The sequence below is a fragment of the Mytilus edulis genome, chromosome 6 (assembly GCF_963676685.1).
Source record: "Mytilus edulis chromosome 6, xbMytEdul2.2, whole genome shotgun sequence".
Lineage (NCBI taxonomy): Eukaryota > Metazoa > Mollusca > Bivalvia > Mytilida > Mytilidae > Mytilus > Mytilus edulis.
In genome coordinates this window covers 77,310,558-77,336,881 of record NC_092349.1, presented here as the reverse complement: position 1 = coordinate 77,336,881, position 26,324 = coordinate 77,310,558, and the positions used below count along the sequence as shown (strand labels likewise).

Genomic DNA, 26,324 nt, shown 5'->3' with positions numbered 1-26,324 from the left:
ACAAATGTCTTCAGCTCATTATCTGGGCATTACACTACAAGCAAACTTAAACTGGTCAAAACATACAGACAAAATCATAGCTGATGAAAACAAATCCTTAAGCTTCTTAAAAAGAAATTTAAAAACATCATGTCAGAACATCAAAACTCAGGCATACATGTATCTGTCACTAGTTCGTCCACTAAGCTTGAATATTCATGTTCAGTATTAGACCCTCACACAGTTGAACAAACCTTTAAAATTGAGATGGTCCAAAGACGAGCTGTCAGATATGTCTGTAACAGGTACTATAATATCAGTATTCCTACAGACATGATTAACTCACTAAACTGACGCTACAAGAAAGAAGACTACACATATGATTGATAATGTTCTACAAAATAGTGCATCAAATCGTAGCAATCCCATCTGTTATTCTCATAACAGACAGAAGAACCCGCAAAAATCATAGTTTCACTTTCAGACACATTTCTACCAAAAAAGATACATATAAATATTCTTTTTTTCTGTACACCATTACAGTACACACGGTCGCTGTAACCACAGTTGACACCTTCAGAGAACAGCTTACACCAACTGTTTTCCACAAATTCAATTAACTCATTATAAGCCATTGTTCATATATATATAGTTTTAATCAAAGTTGAAAAAAAATTACGCACTCCAAATTCATTTTCAATTATTTTTGTGTTTTTTAAATTTATATATAGACCACGCAGCGCAAAGCAGTATATCTTTATTATCTTCAGATAATGAAAGACTACTGAAAACATAAAGAAGAAGAAGACCACTACACGTGTTTACTCCTTAAACTACGACTGTCATTTTTGATATAATCTAATGTTCAAACTTTTATAGAATTTTACCTGAAAAATATTGAATATCGAATAACGAATACCGAACCGGTCGCTAATATATCTTAATGAAAAGCAAATTTTTTTAGCGCAAATGTTATGTTTGATACAAAAATAATCAGTATAGAAAAGTAAATTGGCCTGATGTGTAACGATTTTACTAATTATTCCAATACATCTATCATTTTTTTTATTTGAAAATAAATTTTTACAACACTAGGCTCGTTAGGATGAATACATAATAGAGTTATAAGCGAATAGACGGCAAACTTACAACGTCATTATTGGTACTGGTACTATGAAGATAAACTGACAAAACTGCAAATATAAATGCCCCCATTCCCATTTTTCAGACACATTAATGTTGTTGAAGCAGGAATGGCATGCGGTCAATACCATGCCCCCATATTTGATAAACAAAAAATAATAGATACGTTTTTGAAATCATGATGAATGTAATTTGGTCAAGGAGTTTTTAATTGACACATTCTCCATTTTTATTCTCTATTTTATCAAAACTTAAATAAGTTGAACTATGCAGGACAGGTAGATCTTTATAGTGAAATGTTTTACCTGTTAAATTGATACTTATATTTTAAAAGACATAACCAATTATCTTTTCTTTTCCCATACAAAATATGACATTTAACCTAGGTTTTAGTCCGCTGTCACGATATATAAAATCCTCTATCTATAAGGTAAAGTTCACGCATGCAATGTTAAAGATAAGTAAATGATCTATACTTGTAGGTTAACTGACAGTCATATTTCGTAACATTAATCATGGTTATGTCTTTGTTAGTTTGGTGTATAGTAACTTTGATGTACTGTGACGGTATCCATACAACTGAAATGTCATTCCTTAAAACAAAAATCTTACAAATGCAAAAATCAATGGCAATACAAAATCGATTGGATAAGGTATTTAGAAAAAAAAAGAAGTTCTCCAGGACAGGACTATTGAGAATTTGAAAGAAGAAATATATCGTCTTAGACCAGATATAAAATCTTTCAAACGCAGTATGAATTCAATGATGAAAATTTTAATGAAAAACAGACGAAGAATGGTAAGAAGTGACCCAAGCAAACCTAACAGTATAGTTCAGAGGGAAGTATGAATCGAGCGTGGGTATTTCTTATTAAAATGCCTCAAATAAAAGATGCAAAATTTTAATTTGCTAATACTAGGGAGATACTTAACTCTATCCAATGGCTTAGAGGGGGATGTTTTTTTTAAATGTCACCCTTTCGTGCGGACCTATCAAAAATCGATAATTTAAAGGGCAATGAAGTGAAATTACATTACTGGTTTACCCAATGCTATATATCTGCCCTTGGCATCATAGTACTGAAACATATTTCTTCAGGGTGATAGAGCAGATTGGTTAACATGAAAGCTGCTGTTGAATGAACACTTTATTATCATAACACACCAGCCAATAAAAAATACCACGGAGAACAAACATTCGGCACATTGAACCAAAAAAAAACGATATCCTTCATATGAATAACAACTTGAATTCAAGTTCTGGACGAACATACATACACAGTTAACGGAAGTACTTACATTATACCTCATGTACTTATATTGTAATATTCAGAAATAAACTTGAATATATATGATGACTGTTCACTTTTCTACTTTTTTCATAAACATAAGGTAAATAGGGTTTTAGTTCTTTTATCATACATTGAACACACATTTTTGTTTACTTACTAGTATTTGTAAGATATTTTCAACACCTGACTCATTCCTCAGCTTGGGAAAGCTATGTTCAATAGATGATGTTTAAACACGGTGTTCGGATACATTAACTCAAGTATGGTAAACAAAAAGAAACTTAAATTCTGAAATATTAATACTACAGAAGCACCTTATTGTTATCTGTAATCGTAGTCCTCAATAATTTTATTTTAAAATTTCACTATTGTCTTTTTCAAAGGTAAGGGCAACTTCAAGCGCCAAGCCAGTCAGATAATAGCATTTTATGCCTATCTTAATAATGATGTGAAAAGTCCAAGAATCCATCAAAGATTAGTTTTTGTCAACACAATAACTAATGAAGGAAGCTGGTATAATAAATTTTCCGGAACTTTCACTGCTCGAATAGATGGACTACATGTGGTTTCTTGTAGCATAATCATGGATGGTCCTGGGCAATACGCTTTGTTCGAAATCGTGAAAAATGCAGACATAATAGGAACATTTTTCGTGGATCCGCAATATGACGAAGGTTACAAATACAGTTTCCTGACATTAGTAGTTGATCTACACAATACAGATACAATTTTTGTTTGAATAGGATTATCGTATGCAGTAGTATTTGTATAACGTTTCTGTAATACTTGATAATTTAAAGTTGCCTATTTAAACGTACAGGAAAACACTTTTACTAGGGTCACTAGTTGAGGAAAAATTTTAAAATGTGATTATTCCGGAGCGACTGAGTCCATTCCCAAACTTGATATGTTGGTTACTTTTTGGTTTTTCTCTCGCTTTTCATGTGTCTAAATGATTTTCAAATTAAACTTCATATATACATAAATGTACTCCGTCTTTCCGTTCGGCCGTCCCATTTGGTTTTGAAAGCTAGAGCGTTGGCATTCGAAGAAAAGTCGACTGATTGTGACCTTGACTGGATATAGAGTTGCATCGTTTAGATTCCGTTATTGTGTAAGATGAGTAAAATGAGCTGTTGTGTATTTACATAACAGTTCTTGAATAACTGGTCATTATTGTGATATATGGACTACCCACAGGGCAGTGGTTTGACTAAGATAATGAGAATGACTGAGCCGTCGAGGCCACTGTCCTGTGGGTAGTCCATATATCACAATAATGACCAGTTATTCAAGAACTATTATGTTTATTTCATTGAGGAATCATGTTTTTGAAAATTCTCATAAATTCAAAATGTCCGCACCAAACTCGAGTAGTTGTACGATTTCTATGACAAAAAGTGAAGACCAGTCGTAGTAATTCTGTCTTTTTTAGCGCAACTTTTCAGTATATGAATACTCATTCCATCCTCAATTTTATCAATCGAGTTCTCTATAATTTTATAATTTACCAAATAATCTGGTATACAATTCAAGAACTCAAATATTATATTGAAAACAGGATTTTTTTTTATTAAAGGGACATCTCTCTTAACTAAGAAACCATGCCCCACCGGTCATTTCTGACAGAGAAACCACGCCCCAACGGTCGTTAACAACCGGTTTTCTGGTCCGTTTTGTTTCGTTAATGACCGATGGAATTTATTACTGAAGAATAATGAATGTCATGTGACCCTTTTTTATCCTATAAGAGAATCTTTCTCTCAACCGATATGACATAAACGTCAATAGTTATCAAAGATACCAGGCTTAAATTTGATACGCTATACGCGTGTTTCGTGTGCATAAGACTCATCAGTGACGAGTGACAGCAAATTCAACACTGTTATACTATATTTAGTGACGTTTTGTTGCCATATCGTTAAGCTTTACTCCAATTCCAATTTTATTTGTATGAAAATTATCTCAATATTTCTAGAAAAAATACATTAACAAGAATAAAACACTTTTGAGTTTCTTCACATTAAAACGGCAGATTTATGGTTTGACTGTGTTTTTGGAATACCGTTCATCATTTTTGTGTTATATCACTAAGTTAGAGAAATCACAGAAAGTATGGCGTAAAATAAGTAATCTCCATCTCTTTATTACACCAACACATACACACATTTTGAATCGATTGAACTAAAACGAAACGATTGGTGTTTAGTCATCAACAATAATTCTTGATAAACACCAGTTTTAAGAAAAAGAGACAAACGCGGACATGTATCTCTACAATTGATATTTACAAAAACATGCAGGGAGGTTGAATTAAGTGTTTATACCAATCACCTATTTTCTTCTTAACCGATTAAACACAAAGAGAATATACATATACATTTTTACATGTTTTAATCTTTAGGCAAATTGATAACTTTATGACTGAGTATCAATTTTTTTCACGATAAAAATATATGTCATGCAACATTCTCATTTTGAGAAATTGGAAGAAAATCATTGTGTTCAAACTTTTCAAAAAATATTGAAATGATGGCATGATTACAAATTTGAATCATGACGACGATGACATTCAAAAATTCCACGCATTTGCCTATCATATGTAGATACGATAAAGTGGTAACTTAACAATTAATGATTTACCTGATTCATGTTCATATTTACATTATGTTGATACATCTTTGCTCGTCATAGAATTTATGCAACGAAATGTTGTCGGTAGAATGAAAAGCAATTGTTCTATCTGGTGCATAAATTAGAAACGTGAATGGCATTGTCCTAAATATGAATTGAACAAGTACTTTGATCCGTGTTATAGGTCTCACGGTTCCCTTTCCTTTTGTCATAGTATTTTTCGCTGTTTATAACTGATTTTGAGTCATGAATGGATACCCCATATTCTTTGGGTTTTTTTTTTTTGATGAATCATAAGACTAATCCCAAAAAAGATGCAGACTCTTTTGCTCATTAGAATAACTTGTGTAGTGCAAAAGAAAGTGTTTATGATGAATATATATATATAAATACATATCAGTGCATTCATTGAATGATTTATCAATTCATCGATGATTGCTAAATGGCCATCATCGCCTTTGTGGCATATATTTGAAGGACTCCCGTATTTTATAATAAGTAGGATATTACACATGTTTTTCAATGTATTGATGATTGCTAAAGGGCAATCATGGCATTTGGGGCAAATATTTCAAGGACTCCAATATGACATAGTTAGTATGATATAAATACACACAGTTTTCAATAAACACACATACCGATTCTAAACTTCTAAATTGCAAGATTACAGCTTCTTGTTCACATTATATCGAATATTAGTAATAAATTATGTTTATTGTATATTTCATTCTCTAGCGCTCCGTGACTCTTTGAGGTGGAATTTAAGGTATAATTGAAATTGACGTTTTCTTATTAACGTCATTGATCAGTACAAAAGACAAAAACTGTCTGTATGGATACCACAGCTTGTACCTATTCCGGCAGACGTCCACACACTTTATTCTAGATAACGTGTGACCTGAACTTTACCTTGTCTATGTTATATCTAAGTTCGTCAAATAGATTTTTCAATCGAACGACATTTTTTCCATAAGTAAAGATGTCCTTTGTTTTGGTTGTGTGGTTTACAATGAGTCTGGTGAACTTTGACATTTCGGTTGCAGAGGAATCCGAAATATCTAACTTAAAAAACAAAATTATACATTTTGAAAAAATGATGAACCAACATGAAAATAGGATATCGTATCTAGAGGCAAAAGTAATGCTTCAAAATGCGGAAATCAATAATTGTAACGCGGAAGTTAAGCGACTTAAACCAAAAGTTGAAGCCGTGGAACTTAATTTAAAATCTTTGAAAAACATAGTAAGACGAAAGCAAAATGGAAAATATAGAACAGTGTTTAACTCCGCTACAAAAGAGGATGGTCAATCGAATGGATTGCAGGGTATAGTGCGACGAAATGTAAACGTTGAAGGTATGATATATAATTGCTCCTTAAATCTAGAGATATTAGGTCTATATACTCAGTTTCATAGCTAATTTTAATCAATAACACAATGTGTGTTTGTGTTTCGAAAGTGGATGGTCCATATTTTTTTTTATCCATGATGTTCATTTTAGAAATGATAAGAGCAGCAATATCGTCGATAAAAATGCAAAAGTAACATTGTAGACAATACACAATCTATTTATTTATAGAAATACAAATAGATAAATTAAACAATAATTCAAAGTTTCAAAAAAGGCTTAAACTGCAGTTGTCACATCAATATGTTTATACTGTGTTTTAATGTTTCTAGCGCTACAATTATTAAAACGTCCAAGAAAGGAAAAAATGAGACATTTTATCCGTGTGTAGGATTAATAGTTCACATTGTACCTAGACTTATTTAAGAAACAATGTGAAAAAAATGAAAATATAATAATAACCACAAATGCTATTCTAGTTTGCTTCAAAATGATATTATTTAACGTTCACAGAAAACGAGTTCCTCCCATCATCTTTAGCGGTTACTTCTCCCGTAGGATTGTATGCGTTATGTAAAAACGAGATCAATCCGGAAAAGCATCACTCTATTATATTTGATGTAAAAAGTATCCTCATTGGAAATAGATATATTTATTTTGTACTGCACCACAGGACTGATTATATTCGTTTGCAGTTATATATTGCAGTTAATTATATAGTATAAGGTGCTTTATACGTAGACGCAGAGCACAGTAGTGAATGGAGATCTTCGTCAGTTACAATAGATTCGGTTCAAGGAGATGTTGTGTTTGTACGAACCAGTTCAATCTATACACCATATGGAAGCCTTTTTTTTAGCTCAAATAGGGGAAGATCGTCTTTTGCTGGTTGGTTTATAGATAAATAAAAAATATCTTTACACAAATTTTGATTTAAATTGTTGACTTATACAAAAAAAAAGATTTGACTTAACATGTGAACAAGATATTTTGCCATGAAACACAACATTTAATCTAGAGATAATCATGTTACTTATTGGTTTTGTTCTAAAATATTAGGGTCATGTCAGTGATATAGCCGAAACTTCAACACGCAATCAGCATAGTGGTTTAAGTCAATAAAATACGCTACCCTGAGTACGAATCATAAAAATGAGAGGATTCAGAAATTAAGATCAATCTGAAGTATGTCATTTACGACTGTCAGGTTTAGCGAGCTATAAAACTAGCTGGTTCAACACACATTTTTTTCTGAATATGTCCTGCAATTGCTCAGGAATATGACAGTATTTTTTTGATAGTCCGTTTCTTTATATATAGGCATCTTTTTTTGCAGTTTATTGGTTCTGCTGTTCTGTTGTTTTCCTCTTATAGTTGATGTGTTTTTCTCAGTTTTTGTTTGTGGCTCGGATTTACTATAAATTACTATTTTCTTTCTATAGACAATAATTTGACTAGATAGTATACGTTTTTTTGTTCTTAGGTCTATATATGTTGTTTACTAGTTGTCAGATGATCAGTTCTTATTTATATCTAGTGATAAGAGTAACCCCGAATATACAGAATGTCTAGTTCAGTTGGTGTGAGGTTAAGAACACGCCACGGAATATTTTGGCATTATCTATTGCACTCATTATCTTGCCTGCATATGACGCATGTGACAAACTAAATTCAAACGTACACATCTCTTTTACAGATAAGGTACTGTTAATAGAGGGAAAGTTTGTTCATATATTTAAGTATTTGTTAAAAAAAAATGTTAGCTTGGATTATAGTAATTGTTTGGTTCTGTGACGTTGTACAAACAGAAGAATCTTAAATAACTCTGAGTTATTTCGATTATTATAAAATACTTCAATTCGAAGAACTCATTTTAAAGAAAAATGACCGAATATCTAAACTGCAGAACACTCTTTCGCATAAAAATGATGAAATACGCACTTTGAACACAAAATTAAAAAAAAACACGAACCAGAAATTTGATTTATCAAGGGAGCTGTCATTGTAAATGTGTCCTTCACATTGACATAACTTGTGAATATATGACAATATTAAACAATTTCTCTAACCTGAAAGTACCAAAATTGCACCAATTTTGACATTTTGTTCCCTATAATTATTTGAGATCCAGTCAAAAGTTTTCATTTATTTTGTATCTGTGACCTGAATTTCTATATGGTTCCGCAATATTCTATACATACGATTCATTTTGTAAGAATTAGATATATCGGACATGTTTCAAAAAGTTGACTTTCTGTGTACGTCTATTGTGACGTTTCCTTAACTATTTTTTGGGGATACTTCATCTATTGATATATAATTAGACCATTTTGTGCATTATAGATATGTCAAGCTATATTGAAATACTTGCATAATTTTATAGTTAAATGATTATAATCATGATAATACTGTAACAGTTTATTTAGCCTCTAAGATAACTTGTAAGATATCCGCTTTGGGGGGGGGGGGGGGGGGGTAGGGGGGCACGAGGCGTTAACTCTATGCGTGGCAAACCAACGATCTTAAACTAAATGCACATTAGTATTTTTCTGCAGAGCTTTTATGATTTTTTTTTAACATTTGACGATAATGCAAAACACGCGCATATCGTACAAACTGCAAATAACCAACGATCAAAGCCTAATATTTGAAAGCTAAGAATATATAAGAACCAAAACAGTAAGATGAGTTTTTTGACATGCTAAACTATTAAAGAAATGGACCGATTTCGTTTAGTCACATTTCCTCTGAAAGCATACACAGTTGGAAATATTTGACTACTTAGCTAATGATACCCAGGAGACCATTAGTTGCGGAATCGACTAGATAGTCTAAAACAAGAATATCTACTTCGTTCAACATTGCAGCTAAGAAAAAAATAGTCATTGAAAGTAAGACGTCATTAAATGATTTTTCTTCAGACGTGTTTTTTTAACTCAACTTGTACCAGTATGATAAATGATAATTACACTAAACCCTTAATTTAACATGCACTAAATAAATTATATAATTTCGCATGGAAAAACATAATTAACTAGTACAATTGTTTTATATAACAAAGAAAACATTCGAGCTGAAATCTAAATATATATACATTTATGTATATCAGTCTGTTTTTTTTTCAGAAAACATTCCATTAGTTCGCAGGCAGGATACACAGAATTCTCATGTGGCATTTTATGCATACTTAAGTGGAGACATTCAACATCCAGGGAAACTACACACGTTAATTTTTGACGTCATAAAAACAAACATCAAAGACGCATATAACGTGTTTTCAGGAATATTTACCGTTCCAATAAATGGACTCTATGTGTTTACGTGTTCTATCGCCATGGACGGACGAAATCAGTATGCTTCATATGAAATAATGAAAAATTCAGCAATAGAAGGGACATTTTTTGTGGATGCTGGCTCTGACGAAGGTTATATATACAGCTCTTTAACTATTGTGATCCAAGCACACACATCTGACGTCATTTTTGTTAGAATTGGCTCTTCATTTTCCCCACAAGGAAATGTGTATAGCAGATCGCATGCACGATCATCTTTTGCAGGATGGAAAGTGAACTAATGTCAAATAAAACGCTGTTTGATCTGATTTTTATTTCGTGCTTTTTTTGTTTGTTATTCATGGGTTATTCTATTGAAATATGATTTGTAATGCCACTATTCTCATTAATGCGGCTCTTATCAATTTAACAATTGAGAAGGTCAAGCCTGCATTTTATTTCAAGAATACGATTTTAATAATTTAACTATCTACAGTGTCTTCATAAGCAACTATAGTTCTCCTTTCAGCACATCGACAACTCAGACATAATAACGGTATTCCTTCATTTTGATGTCCTAACGGACGGACGTTGTTTTTATCGAATATGGTCATTTTGTTTTTAAAGTTGAATAGATTATTTACATGTATTTGGTTATTTATTCCGTTTGGTGTTGTTGTCTAATTGTCATTAAAACAAAATAACCAGATTAAAGGGATACAGTCGATGGAGTTTCGAAAATAAAACATGTACAGTTAATGCGACCAATTATGTCCAAAGACCCTTTATGACGAAACGCATATAGTTTTGTTTTCATGTAAGCCGCACTTAGGGAATCTATGCCAATGCCTTTGGCCAAAAAGGAAAGGGGGGGGGTCGAATGAGGAAGAAACTAAATGTTTTGTCTTTTTTAATGAAAATGTTATCACTAAAATTTGCATAGAATGGTGTTAATAGAATCGGTATGTCAAGTCAGTTCTCTTGTTGTGAAATGTTATTAGTTTAGAGCCGACCAATTATCAGTGTCTTCTTTAATGAAAAATGTTATCACTAAAATTTGCATTGAACTTTGAATTTGAACGTATATGGTCCAGATTATATTCATGTCAACATAGGGAGATATAACTCTGTACATTTTACTAAATATATATCCTGAGGTAGGAATACTAGGTTGTTTTACCTCAGGAGTAAATTTACCTTAGCTGTATTTTGCAAAACTTTTAGTATTTTTGGTCAGAAATGCTCTTCACCTTCGCACTTTGTTTGGCGTTTTTTACTCATTTTTATTCTAGCGTCACTGATGAATCTTTTTTCAACTCTTGTATCTATCATGACAAAACAAGAAAAACGGATAGCGTACCTAGAAGAAACAGTTTTGCGCCAAAACATATACATACTCAATCTAAACGTAGAAGTAAGCCGGCTAAGACCTTCCATTTTAACACTGGAAAAAAGTTTATATTCTTTGAAAGATTTTAAGAAAAAGAACATTGCTAAATCCTCGGACTATGGTCAAAGTTGTAGCGAAACCAGAAATCAAACCGGATTATGTTCACAGCAGTGTGTACCAAAGAGAAAAGGGGAAGGGTATTTCTAATATAATATATGTTATTTTTCTAAAAATCAATCGGGTTTTTTTTAATGATTGCGTATAAATCAATCAAAGTTTATTTATTATTTTCCTTCAACACTGAATATGCATCTGAATATACATGTAATAGAATATTTGAAAACGAAACTCTTCAAAGATATCGGGTTATTTTTTGTACGCCCTACGGGTGTTTCGTCTAAAAAAGACTCATCAGTACGCTCGAGTTAGAGAGGTTAACAGACCAAATCAAGTAAGTTGAAGATCATTGATAATCACAATGTGCAAATTTGGTAGGTCACGTCATTGTTTATCTCAACCGAAATATTCTGAAAGTTCAAACGGTAAAGAGAAATTGACTTTAAATGCTACCATAAAATGACGCTTCAGTCAGATAAGGACACCTTTGATATACTTTAGATTTTAACTTATAAAATGTCTTATGTTAAATTAAACATTTTCGAGGATCAACAATAACAAAAACTGCACCAGATGCGTATTTGTACTATTCTATGCTTTTCGAGTGATGCGCAATGCTAAACTATTTTAAAATTCCAAATCTTAAACGCACCAGTAGACGTATCGACCCAGTGATATAAAAAAAAATGAAAACAACACGTTTATAATTTCAATGTGTCCGAAGCACTTTTCTTGATTTATCTTCATCAGGAACGCTCAAAGCCAAACATTTGAAATCCGAGGATGTATAAGAACCGAAACCGTTAAAGACAACCTTTATGACAAAAAAACCTTAAATAAATAGCCTTATCATCTAAAGTCAACTTTGCCTGAGGGAGTTGAAACCTTAGATCTTAATAATTTCAAAATTTATAAACGAACAATTTTAGAAAGATTTGTTAAATCATGTCAGTACCGACGAACTGACTACTGAGCTACAATTACCCTCGGGGACTTATAGTCCACCAGTAGAGGTATCGACCTAATGATATGAACAAATGAAAACAACACGTTTAATAATTTCATGCGTCCGAAGCGCTTTTCTGGATTTACATTAATCATGAACGCTCAAAGCCAAACATTTGAAATCCGAGTGATGAACATCAAATTAAAGGTGTTTTTACCCGTCAGAACTTTGCGACGATTTTTACACAATGAAGAACCGTCTCATTTTACAATATTATCAATTTCAGTTGGACCTGAAGGCAAGCGGGAGAAGAGAATATTAGTTTTGAGTAATACACTTCCAAAGTAGGCGCTTTTGAACTTTATGCAACGTATGTATATGCATATAGAAAATTTGGAAATCTTTTTATAAATTCATTTTCGATATGTGTGGAGGTTAACATTTCGTGAAATTTTGACAGCTATACATATTACCAGCATGATACCTATAATAGGGATTCATTATCCCTTATTAGACGTTGGAAATGATTTTATAGATCATAATCTGTTAATATTGGTAAGGGGTATTCTGTCCAAGATAGTATGTTTTATATCATGCATGCTTTAAATTCACTATATTTGAGTTCGAGAAAGAAATTATTTTGCGCTTTTGTAGATTTTAAAAAAGCTTTTGATACAGTGTAGAGGGTGGGACTATGGCAAAAACTATTTAAATATAACATTGGTGGAAAAATGTTTAAAGTTATATTGAGCATGTATACGGATATTAAGTCTTGTGTTAAAAACGGAGAACTAAAAACAGATTTTTTCCCGGGTGAGGTAGGTGTAAGACAGGGAGAAAAAAACGTCACCTTTCTTCTTTGCCTTATACCTGAATGACTTGGATGAATATCTGGATGAAAACTCTGTGGAAGGTCTAACATTTATGAATAAAACATTTACAGAGAATCTTGATTTGTATATCAAGTTATTTATTCTTCTGTACGCCGACGACACTATTATGTTTGCGGAGTCAGCAGAAGGGTTGCAAAAGGCTGTGAATGTTTTTGAGCAATATTGTTTTGAGTGGAAACTCACTGTGAACGTATCAAAAACTAAGATTGTAATTTTTTCAAAAAGTTTAATAAGAATGTTACTTCAATTTACTTGTTATAGAGAGTAGAGGGGCATTATGTTTTCTGGTCTGTGCCTCCGTTCAATCGTTCGTCGGTTTGCGATCAGGTTAAAGTTTTTGGTCAAGGTAGTTTATGATGAAGTTGAAGTCCAATCAACTTGAAACTTAATACACATGTTCCCTATGATATGATCTTTCTAATTTTAATGCCTATCTATATTTTTTACCCATTTTCACGGTCCATTGAACATGGAAAATGATAGTACGAGTGTACTTTGGACACATTCTTGTTTAGTCAATTTTTATTGTGTTTCGTTCACAAAACTATCAGGAGGTCTGTACCTCTGATAACGGCCTGACCGATAGGGACTGAAATAGAAATGTATTGATGACAATACTAAAATAATATGATTGTATTGTAAAGATATTGGGCTACCTCAGTACAACACTTTGATTGTTTATTCAGTTTCCGTTCTGGTAAAGAACAATATAACTTGTGACTGACATATTCTGTTAATCAAATCTTGAGTCATCTAACATCTACTCCACTGTTTGGTAAGGTTAGTGATGCAAAGTTTGTTTTTAAAGTAGCGTTTTGTTGACTGTTGTCTGTCTTATTGTTGCTGTCCTTTTTTGCCATTATTACATTGTTTTTTCTTCCCTACTTCTGTTTTGTTTAACGTTCATTTGGGGTCTTCTGTTTTTTAATTTCTTGTTAAGTGACCCGATAACATTTTGTTTCGGTAACACTGACACTTGTATTACAAAATAATATATTTGATACATTAATATCAACAGTTGTATATAAAAAAAATCAAATGTTTGTGAAAGGTTAATATGTGCAGTGGCAAATCATCTAACATAAATACGTATTTAGTTTTGTCAATTAGCTGCGATAAGAAGCTTATTGTTTGCTATAAGTCATTTACATTGACAGAAATGCAACACATGTAAAATAGCACTATTTAATTTCAATTAAAGAACAAGGTTGACATTTTTACAGGAATTAGCATACTTGTTGTTCGATGTGGCATTTCTATAATTAGCAAAATGCCGTATGTTTATTGGAAACAAAATATATCCATCTGATGAGATTAAAAGTCCACTACGAAGAACGTTTTGTAAAGAAATGTCGCATTGTTCACATAGTAAAGAAATAAACTATTCACAAGAAAAACTTGTTCACGATTAACATCTTTAGGATATGTTACATGACAGTTAGGTAAGTTTTATGATACAAGAAATACAACTTTATTCAATTAAGGTTGACGACGACACAATTATGTTAAGTGATAAATATGACATATGCAAGAGCTAATCCTCATAATGGGAGTCTAAAAGAAGTAACCAGTATATATTCTAATTGCACCTTTTTTCACATTGGTTTGCATATGTGTTTATACATGTTATAAGCACAAACAAATCACAAGTCCTTATTGGTTAATATGCAATAAAGGCTTCAGAATTGTACAGGAAAGAAATTGTGAACAGATTTTTGTTTTTATTCTTTTTACCATGTTAACATAACGCTTTGAATGTGGTCACGTTTCTGACTTGCACTGTTCTAGATGGCCTTTTCAATTCTCGGTTAGCAATATGTTGCAATAAAATCCTCGTAGAGTTTTGTCTTCCTCATATCATGGTTGAATGTTCATAGATCACTGTATCACATTAAAGTGTGCTTTGCTTAAATCTTATATAGGTTTATAAGTCTGATATGGTAAAACAAGTTCAAAATGCCATGTTCATATTTATACGCAATGTGTAGTCATACCATGTTGTGTGGTTTTCTTGAGATCACTCAACCACCTTAAGCAACCAATATCAAGACTAAACGTTTAGAACGCCCAAACTATAAAATGCATAAGATCATATCTAACGCATTAATAGACATTATCTTTGAAATAAACCAGGTCGTTGTATTTTTTCTGTGATTTGTTTCATGTCGGGGCCTTTTAATGTTTTTTTGTTTGTTTGTTTGCAGTATGGATAATGTTTATTGTTGATGTAATAAGGTTATTCTGCACCAGAAATCCATTTCGATGACAATCTATGTCTCTTCAGTGATGCTCGAGGCCTACATATATTGAAAACCTTTGTTTTAAATGTAGCACGTTGCCCTATAGTTGCTTATTCACGCTTCACAGGGACTCTGGTGGATAGTTGTAACGTGCAATAGTTTCATATTTCTATATTTCCTTATTTCCATATTTCACACATACTACAGAAGTGATTTATTGAAATCGAACTAAATTTCTTGCTTGGCGAAACTTTATATATATATATAAAAAATAAGATAAAAGACACTTCTCCACAATGATCAATGTTCAATGATGGATGTTAGTTTGGGTGTATAAAAAGGAAGGCACTTTACAATCAGATCTTCAGTGTTGTCGTTTTTAGTATCTCAATGATATTTGATACAACTTTTTGATGGTTCCCTTGTCTAAATGTTCAAAAATAAACCATGTTGGTCCCTGCTAGAATATATTCTTTCGTCATAGACTATCAGTCCACTTGTCGACCTACATTACAATTCTTGTATACTGTTTATCAAGTTGTACTTAAAGTGCATAAGATATTTTCCATTGGACGTTAAGGAAATATTAAGATCAATAATACAAAGTATTACACAAATGAACCTCAACAAAAGTAAATAACAATTAAACAATTAAATTATATAAAAATATGTTAATTATTCCCAATGGGACTTTTTTTCTCGTTTGCATTTTCCCCGACAAATGAGACCAAAATAATGCGGGAGCCTCCTTAGTTGCTTACCTGGACAATTTAGGGTTGATGTAACAGGTATTAATATATTTACCTTAATTTATAAGATATGTTTAACCACAACTTATGCTAACCACAACAAAAGAATACGTTTGTAACGTTATTACAATTGGACAATAATTTTTTTTCGACATTTATTAGTTGAAATGCTTATCATGTACAATTGTATAACTATCTTGTTTTGACATTGACCTATACACAGGCTTTCATGCGTAGTAAGTTATTGTATATCTAGAACGTTGATAAATAAAATGCAATTGGCAGTTCTACAATCAATTTTACAATAAGGATCTTAAAGCAAAGCAAACTCTCTCTTGTTGTAATTTGTGTATTCTCTATGTTTATTTAAAAAGTTAAAAATAAATATCTTCCATTGCAGAATGAAACAATTATTTGTAGTTTTAATTGTAATTGAGGTATGTTCTGGTTTTAACGAACGTTGTTATCAATCACATGACATACTAGCCAATGGTTGCAGTGTTCCAATACTGAAGAAGTTTTTATATAAAAAGACGTTCATGCCAGCTTGTCATCGGCATGATATATGTTACCACTGAGTGAGTATAGCTATTTACCTAATATCACCATTCGTTGGCCTTTTTTTAATTTTTTTTATTCGAGCGTCACCGATGAGTCTTTTGTAGACGAAACGCGCGTCTGGCGAAAAGATAAGTTTCAATCCAAGTATCTATGATGATGCAATTTTAAACAAGTCGATATTTTATTTACGAATTGCTTGATGCATTCAAACATAAAAAATCATAATAAGTTTTAGCTTTCTAAAAAGCGTTTCAGGGTTTTACTTTATCTTTTAAGTAATCTGTAATCTATATGTCTATGTAAGTATAGAAACTCGTCATGATGCATGTTACCACTGTGTAGGTATAACTATTTATCTGAATCACCATTAATTTTGTTTGATCATTGTTTATTTACAAATTGTTGTATGCATACAAACAAAAAATATAATAACAACTTTTAGCTTTCTAAAAAGCGTTTGAGGGTTTCGCTTTATACTACTCTTTAAAGTAAGCTGTGATCTATATAGTTATGTAAGTATGGATAATATGTTATTTATCTCCGTTGGGCATGTTTTCTCATGTGTGGTATCATAAGACTGTCTTAGGACATATTTATCAATTATGGACTTTTGACGAACTCAATACGTTATATATGGACCTGTTCAGATTATATTGACCGAGGAAGAAATCCGATAATCTAATAAGTCCGGGTCATTAAAGCAAAACGAAATTGTTACCACACTATGAAGCAACCAATGAGAACTAATATTTATTATGTAATGATTTCAAGATGTCGCTCAATTTATTGTTTTCGTGATCTCGAATTCAAATAGAGTTTTTGGAGGTCCTTAACAAGCTTTCTAAATTTTATCTGTTTACTTTTTTTTATAATTCTTTTATTTAATTATATGTTTTATTTATCTTTTTGAAATATTGACTTTCTAATCATTAAACATTTATTTAAACGATAGAAATTGTATCTACTGACGGCTAAGGTAAACAAATCTATTTCTTTCTGGTCATAAAATAATAGTTTTGAAAACTTTCTCAGCAATTAAAACAAAAACAATGGTATCATACAAAAATTCCAGAATGGCTCTAAACTTTAAACATTATTTCAACTGCACGAAAGGAAAAATGTATGACGTTATTTAAGCAATGCATTAACAATAAAACACAAATTAGCATTACAAAACTAACACCAACAATGCTTTGTGCAGTCTCAACTAATTCCACAATCGATGAAAAGTATGTATGTTTCTTTCTTCATCATGTTTCACATCGGGTAGGTTTTACTACAATCACTGTTACAATGTCAATATATTGTCCTTAGATATAAGAAGATGTGGTATGAATGCCAATGAGACAACTCTCCATCCAAGTCATAATTGTTAATAGTAAACCATTATAGGTCTAACTAAGGCCTTCAACACAGAGCCTAGATCCGGATATGTTATACTTTCAATACAATTGGAAAAGTAAAATAACTAAAATACAGAACTACGAGGAAAATTCAAAACGGAAAGTCCCTTATCAAATGGCAAAATCAAACGACAAAACACGTCAAACGAACGGACAACAACGTTCATATTTCTGACTTGATACAGGCATTCTTAAATGTAGAAAATTTACAAATTACAATTTCAAAAAATATAACTTATTTAATTTATGTTACTTGTCAATGATATCTATATGTGTATCATTTTAATTTGGAAATAGTTGCCGCGATTTTTTCTTTTCGAATATAGTGTTTTCATTTTTAGGCTGCCGTGTTCAGTGAAAGTAGACGGTATTGTGACCAGCTTTTCCGTAGTGATATGTTATCTATATGTTCAAAGAAATTCCTCACAAGAAGAATTTGTAGAGCGTTTGCTAACTTGTACTATGTTGAAGTAAGAGTTGGTGGAAAGTCACGGTATCACGAAGAAAAGTCGGCCGATTGTAACTTTGACTGGATAAAGAGTTCCATCGTTTAAATTTATAGATTATAATAATGTGTTTGATGAGTAAAATGGTGTGTGGTGTATACATCAATAATACAACTACACAAATGTACCTAATATCATTATACAATTCTTTAGTCTTCTTGAGATCTTAAATTGATCTCACACAAGAGATAAGTTTTTTTCTAGCCTTAAATAACCTCATAAAATACACTACATATATAAACATGATTTTTGGTGTTTTGTGTCGTTTGCTTAGGGTGGTATTGACCTTTACCCTATATAGATATAGGAAGATGTGATATGAGTGCCAATGAGCTAACTTTCCATCCAAGTCACAATTTATAAAAGTAAACCATTATATTATTAGGTCAAGGTACGGCCTCCAACACGGAGTCTATATCTACTTTTATTCATATGGACATGGTTTCAATATTTCTAACAAGAATAAAACTTGTTTAACCGAAAACAGAAAGATTAATGGTTTTAGTGATCTTTGGGAATATCCCTCATCATCTTTGAGTTACCCGATTCAGTCACGGGAATAACATAATGTATGCAGAAAAATATATATGTGTATTCAGAAAACTCCATCTCTTTGTCATCTCAGATATACTCATAGCTTTTGAACTAACACGAAACGATCGAAGATTAAACGTCAGCACCAAATTTTGATAAACAGCCGACTTTATATATTGACCTAGCACTTAAACTTGAATAAATGCCATTCTATCTTCAATTTGGCAAAGTTGTATAAAGCAGAAAAGGCAAAAGAAATAAACAACAAATTCGCAATTCGGAATATTTGTAAAGAGGGCATCACATTTAAGTGTGTATAACTTAACATGTCATGTATATTTATAAAGAAACTAAGGTTTAAACTGCCTCAGGCAAAGTCAAAGTTGGCCTTCGATGGATTTGGTTTTTATACATATTTAGCTTTCGAATATTTGGCTTAGAGCGTTCCTGATGAAGGTAACATCCAGAAAAGCGCATCGGACGCATGAAATTTCAAGCGAGTTATTTTCATTTTTGTAAACGCATGACCCATAGAAGGCATATGTCTGACTGTATAACCATCAGACAAAATTATAATATTACTTGAAATATGACTACGGAAATGAAGTAAAAAAATCACAGCGATCTAAATATTTCAAATAAACAATGGTATTTTAGGTCAATAAACAGTAGACTTTAAAGCTATTTATTCGCTGTTACTTGACATAACAGTGGTTCTGGTAATTTTTACACCACAAAAGAAAATTTGTGAGTACACAAAGTGATGGTTGTACGGCAACGCAAATTATTCGGTCAAGCGTCGCTGTGTCCGATAAAGCGACAAGGTTTATAAAAAAGAGGGACGAAAGATACCAGAGGGACAGTCAAAGTTATAGATTGAAAATAAACTGACAAGCCATGGCTAAAAAATAAAAAGAGAAACGGACAAATAATAGTACACAAGACACAACATAGAAAACTAAAGACTAAGCAACACGAACCCCATCAAAACACGGGGATTATCTAAGCATATTCAATTTAGAAGTGCAAGATGCAATGGCTTCAATAATGCCGCTTGGTGCTTAACATGGTTAAATTATAGGATTGAATTACGCATGGTCTATTAAAAGATTTTGAACATTTGTCACTTCTCCAGTGTTTATTTCACTGGCATAGTTAACATAAGAAAGTATAAGACACAAATGAAATTTGAAAACAAAAGAGTATCTTAAAATTAGTGTTGTAAACGATTAACCTGTTAATCCGTTAACGGTAGGAATGACCGAATATGAAGTCCATTGTATGTCCAAACGATGAACTTACGATATCGACGATATCAACGATATCATATTGATATCAATATTAACTTAATCACTATATACATGTACCAGTTGCCCTGGTTCGTCTGTATGTGTCGATATCGAAGTTCAAGTGATTACTTTAAATCCCCATTTATTCACTTCATAAATAAAAGTAAATTGTCCTGCTTCATATGTAGGTGTCGATATCTAATCGATATCGACAATTAATTCAATTTCTTTAAACATTATTTGTCAGTCAAAAGTATTTACTAGTATTCACTGGTATCTTTACTAAATACCAGATAATGCTTTTACAACCTCTAAGTCCGAAAAGGTAGATGCACATCTGTAAGTTTTATGAAGATTTAAGTTAATATTGTCATTTGTAATATGTACAAAGTCCTGTTAATTGAAAAAGAAACATTCGATTACAAAAGCAAAGTAATATATTTTGTTGTTTAGAAATTTTCATGTTTAGGGATGGTTTTATATCCGGGGTACATATGCAATTAAAAAACTCGTTCTCTTTATTTACAAAAAAAAATCCATTAAATTCAGCTACTTTAGCCCACATTTTAGACGTGAGCAGTACATGTGTCAAGTTTACATTACAAGCAAGATAACTGTATGACCTGAATATAATGCATTTCAGACGGTACGTGGTACTTATAAAGATAAGCTTTATTCATAAGATCATTCAATAGTCTGACGAAATCATGTTCGTTGAATTGGTAGTTTGTTTAACTATAGGTTATGCTTATTGTGACATTTCGGTCGCGCACGAATCCGAAATATCACTTTTAAAAGACAAATTTCTCAAAATGGAGAAATTTGTGACAACACAAGAAAACAGGATAGCGCACTTAGAAGGCACTATTTTGCGTCAAAATACGGAAATTAACGATCTTAAAGTGAAAGTGAGCCGATTCAGCCCCAAAATGCGAACTCTGGAACAAAGTTTAAATTCCTTGAAAAACATTTTAAGAAGAAGCAAATCGCAAAATCCTCGGACGACAGACATATTTGTAAAGAAACTGGACATTAAACAGGATTATGCTCCCAACAGCTTGTATCGAAGAGAAAATGGGAAAGGTACATGTATCTATTAAATAATTTATGCTTTTTTGCTTTCTTACTCTCAATCAATATGGATCCTTACATTATAGTTCGATTTTGTGTCAACAGTTATGGATGCGTAAGTTGATACGTTGAATACCAATAGGCAGCCTTAAGGGGGCTCGAGGGTATAGGATTTCGCTATTTTTTCTATAAATGACCTTAATCATATACTTATTAGAAAAATAAAATAAATAAATGCATGAAATGGGGTCACCGTTCATTTAGGCTCACAAACTGCATACGAAAGAAACATGTATTATTGTTGACTTTAAGGTACTTTTTTTTTTCTTTTAAACCAATAGGAGAAATAAAGGTAATAAAAGAACTGAATAACAGAAATTGCTTAAATTTTACAATTGTTTAAGCCCCAGTCCCACTGGACCACGATCGCACCACGCTCATCGCGTTCTAAAATATATTCAGATCGTGGAGATGTCGAGGTATGAGCGGCATGAAAATGTAAATTTTCGTTGCTTTCACGATGCTTCTACGTCCTCATTGTGCTTCTACAACGATCCCGCTACGATTATACCTCATTCTCACCGCGCTTATTCTGCGACCTCACTACGCTTATCAAGATCTTTCTACGCGCATCACGTTCTCACTACGACTATACCACGAGTTATCCGATTGCAACACGATCTTACCACGCTTCTAATGCGATTAAAGCACTTCTTATCACGATTATACTACGTTCATACCGCGATCTTACTACGTTCTCAGCAATAACATCAACATCGTGTTCCACATCGATACAGTTCCCTTTCTTATATTTCTGATTAATACGTAGATTTCTCGGAAACAATACAGTCATGTCACCAAAATCTACTAGAACACGTGGGCGTGGTGGTAGGGGTTGATGTAGAGGCAGAGGGAGCTCTGATACTAACGAATCCTGATTAAGCAGAGATGTCGTACCGACCAACCCAACCTAAATTACAACATATTGCTGGTCCATAAAGCTCAAATGACGATATTTTAATGAACGATAGCAGAGATGACACAGATGTGTCAATAGATATAGGAAGATATGGTTTGAGTGCCAATGAGACAATTCCCCATCCAAGTAACAATTTATAGAAGTAAACCATTATAGGCCAAGGTACGGCCTTCAACACGGAGCCTTGGCTCATTCCAAACAGCAAGCTATTAATGGCCCCACAAATTACTAGTGTAAAACCATTCAAAACGGTCTAATCTATACGAATACGAGAAGCATGGTTGCGATATTAGTTTAATACCCCAGTCCCACTAGGCCACGATCGCTCTACGATCTGTGAAAAAAATTCCGTCCTCATCACGCTCTTCTCACGACCTTACTACGTTCACACTACGACCATCATTTTTATTGTCATTTTCACATGAAATATATATAAACAAGAATGTGTCCCCAGTACACGAATGCCCCACTCGCACTTTCATTTTCTATGTTCAGTGGACCGTGACATTGGGATAAAAACTCTAATTTGGCATTAAAATTAGAAAGATCATATCATAGGAAACATGTGTACTAAGTTTGAAGTTGATTGGACTTCAACTTCATCAAAAACTACCTTGACCAAAAACTTTAACCTGAAGCGGGACAGACGGACGAACGGACGGACAGACGGAAGAACGGACGGACGGACGAACGAACGAACGGACGCACAGACCAGAAAACATAATGCCCCTCTATTATCGTAGGTGGGTCATAAAAACTCCCTAGATTTTGTTTGTCTGAATGTATTTATCCATTTGCTCTAACGGCTCAACCATGCTTCTCGTTTTTATATAGATTAGACCGTTGTTTTTTCCCGTTTAAATGGTTTAACATTAGTATTTTTGGGGGCCCTTTATAGCGTGCTGTTCGGTGTGAGCCAAGGCTCCGTATTGAAGGCCGTACCTCGGCCTATAATGGTTTACTTTTATAGATTTTTACGTTGATGGAGAGTTGTCTCATTGGCACTCATACCACATCTTCCTATATATATTGACACATCTGTGTCATCTCTGCTATCGTTCACTAAAATATCGTCATTTGAGCTTTATGGACCAGCAATAGGTTGTAATTTAGGTTTGATTGGTTGTTCCGACATCTCTTGATGACAAGTAGTATACTACTTATGTGAATAGTATCAGTTTAATTGAATTTTGGAGCTGGCATGTCAGTTAACTGCTAGTAGGCTGTTGTTATTTATGTATTATTGTCATTTTGTTTATTTTCTTTAGTCACATCTTCTGACATCAGACTCGGACTTCTCTTGAACTGAATTTTAATGTACGTATTGTTATGCGTTTACTTTTCTTCATTCGCTAGAGGTATAGGGGAGGGTTGAGATCTCACAAACATGTTTAACCGCACTATTTTTGGGGCCCTTTATAGCGTGCTGTTCGGTGTGAGCCAAGGCTCCGTATTGAAGGCCGTACCTTGGCCTATAATGGTTTACTTTTATAGATTTTTACGTTGATGGAGAGTTGTCTCATTGGCACTCATACCACATCTTCTTATATATATTGACACATCTGTGTCATCTCTGCTATCGTTCACTAAAATATCGTCATTTGAGCTTTATGGACCAGCAATAGGTTGTAATTTAGGTTTGATTGGTTGTTCCGACATCTCTTGATGACAAGTAGTATACTACTTATGTGAATAGTATCAGTTTAATTGAATTTTGGAGCTGGCATGTCAGTTAACTGCTAGTAGTCTGTTGTTATTTATGTATTATTGTCATTTTGTTTATTTTCTTTAGTCACATCTTCTGACATCAGACTCGGACTTCTCTTGAACTGAATTTTAATGTGCGTATTGTTATACGTTTACTTTTCTTCATTTGCTAGAGGTATAGGGGAGGGTTGAGATCTCACAAACATGTTTAACCGCACTATTTTTGCGCCTGTCCCAAGTCAGGAGCCTCTGGCTTTTCTTAGTCTTGTACTATTTTTAATTTTAGTTTATTCTGTACTATTTTGAGTTTAGTATGGCGTTCATACTTTGCTCCCTCTGCCTCTACATCAACCCCTACCACCACGCCCACATGTTCTATTAGATTTTGGTGGCATGACTGTATTATTTCCGAGAAATCTCCGTTTTAATCAGAAATAGATGGAATGGAACTTTATTGATATGAAACACGATATTTACGGTATTGCTAAGAACGTAGTAAGATCGCGGTATGAACGTAGTATAATCGTGGTAAGAACGTGCTATAATCGCAGAAAGATCGTGTTGCAATCGGATAACTCGTGGTATGGTCGTAGTGAGAACGTGAAGGGCGTAGAAAGATCTTTATAAGCGTAATGAGGTCGCTGAATAAGCGCGGTGAGAACGTGATTTAATCGTAGCGGGATCGTTGTAGAAGCGTAAACGTTGAATTGTTTACATTTTGTCATTTCGATGCCTTTTATAGATGCTTATACAATATATAATTTAGTCATACTGTTGAAGACCTTAAGATGATATTAAGAACTGATAATTAACATCCACGTTATTTGGTCTATGGTCTTCTTTTTATACTATTTATAATTTTCTCTTTCTTTTAAAGATAAAAGACTTATCGAAGGATCATCAACCGTTAATACAGCGATAGGATTTTACGCTTATCTAAGTCGAAATGAAATCAATCCTGGATTGCATCACACTATAATATTTGATGTCGGAAAGACGAATATTGGTAGTGAATATAATACTTTCTCTGGTATCTTTACTACGCCTCGAGACGGTCTATATGCGTTTGCAGTCACTATCACCATGAACAATGCGTATGCATCATATGATATTGTTAGAAACAACGAAGTTCAAGGAACATTGCTCGTAGATGCAGAACATAATTTGGAATACAGATCTTCCTCAATGACAGTTTTATTAACACTGGTTCAGGGGGATGCTGTATTTGTACGAACCAGTGCAACATTTACACCTTATGGGAATATTCTCAGTTCGAAAGATGCTAGATCTTCGTTTGCTGGTTGGCTTATTCAGGAGAACAAGACATAATAAAATAAAGTCATTTTAAACAATTGTATCATTTTAGACACAATAATCTACATTACAACACTACTCATAAAAACAAACAAAAACTGTTTTTAAGTGAAGAATTTAAGATCCTTTTCAGCTTATAAATACTTTCACAGACGATACATAATGACCATTAATACACAATTTTAGTTTCTTGTGTACAATTTGGAGTTTAGTATGGCGTTCATTATCACTGACCTAGTATATATATTTGTTTAGGGGCCAGCTGAAAGACGACTCCGGGTGCGGGAATTTCTCGCTTCATTGAAGACCTGTTGGTGACCTTCTGCTGTTGTCTGTTCTATGGTCGGGTTGTTGTCTCTTTGAAACATTCCCCATTTCCATTCTCAATTTTACATATTGTTCGAACATTGTTCATTATGAGGTAAGTGTGAAACGTAAAAACTATTCATCCTTCTGCTAACTAGTGATTAGTTTCTATCATGTTTCATGCCACAACCAATAGATAATTGCCTTCCACTCTTGCAATAAAATTAGTTGATTTAAGTAGTTTTATTTTTGATTCTCTCGTGTATTCAACAACACAGTCTTCGTAAAACATATATAAAAAATCGAAATTGTTGGATGATGTCAAATGAGACAAAAATTCTACCAGGGACCAACATGGCATAGAAGTTACAATGAGCAAAACGCACAGTCAGCTATAAAAGACAAGTGTAAAACAATTCAAACGAGAAAACTAAACGCCCTGAGTCATGTGGGAAACAATGAACTAAACACTAATATGATATACAGCAACAAAAAGCAACCGCTGAATCACAGGCTCAAGAGTTGGGACAGCCAATACAGAATATGGTTAGGCTTGCGGGCATCGAACCCTCCCCATAATCTGGAATAGTGGAGTAACACCACAACATATGAACAAACTATGATAATCAGTTAAAAGGCCTTAATTAGTTA

General features: G+C 33.0%; 2 long non-coding RNA genes across 2 annotated transcripts; both read left to right on the top strand.

Moving 5' to 3' along the window:
- Nucleotides 1-6,016: 6,016 nt before the first annotated feature.
- On the top strand, nt 6,017-9,997 carry LOC139526824 (uncharacterized). Its single transcript, XR_011665190.1, has 2 exons — nt 6,017-6,403; nt 9,522-9,997. It is a non-coding gene; the product is annotated as an uncharacterized lncRNA (long non-coding RNA).
- A 10,960-nt stretch (nt 9,998-20,957) lies between these two features.
- Nucleotides 20,958-25,405, top strand: LOC139528476 (uncharacterized). The gene is made up of 2 exons (XR_011665599.1): nt 20,958-21,379; nt 24,931-25,405. It is a non-coding gene; the product is annotated as an uncharacterized lncRNA (long non-coding RNA).
- Nucleotides 25,406-26,324: the final 919 nt, after the last annotated feature.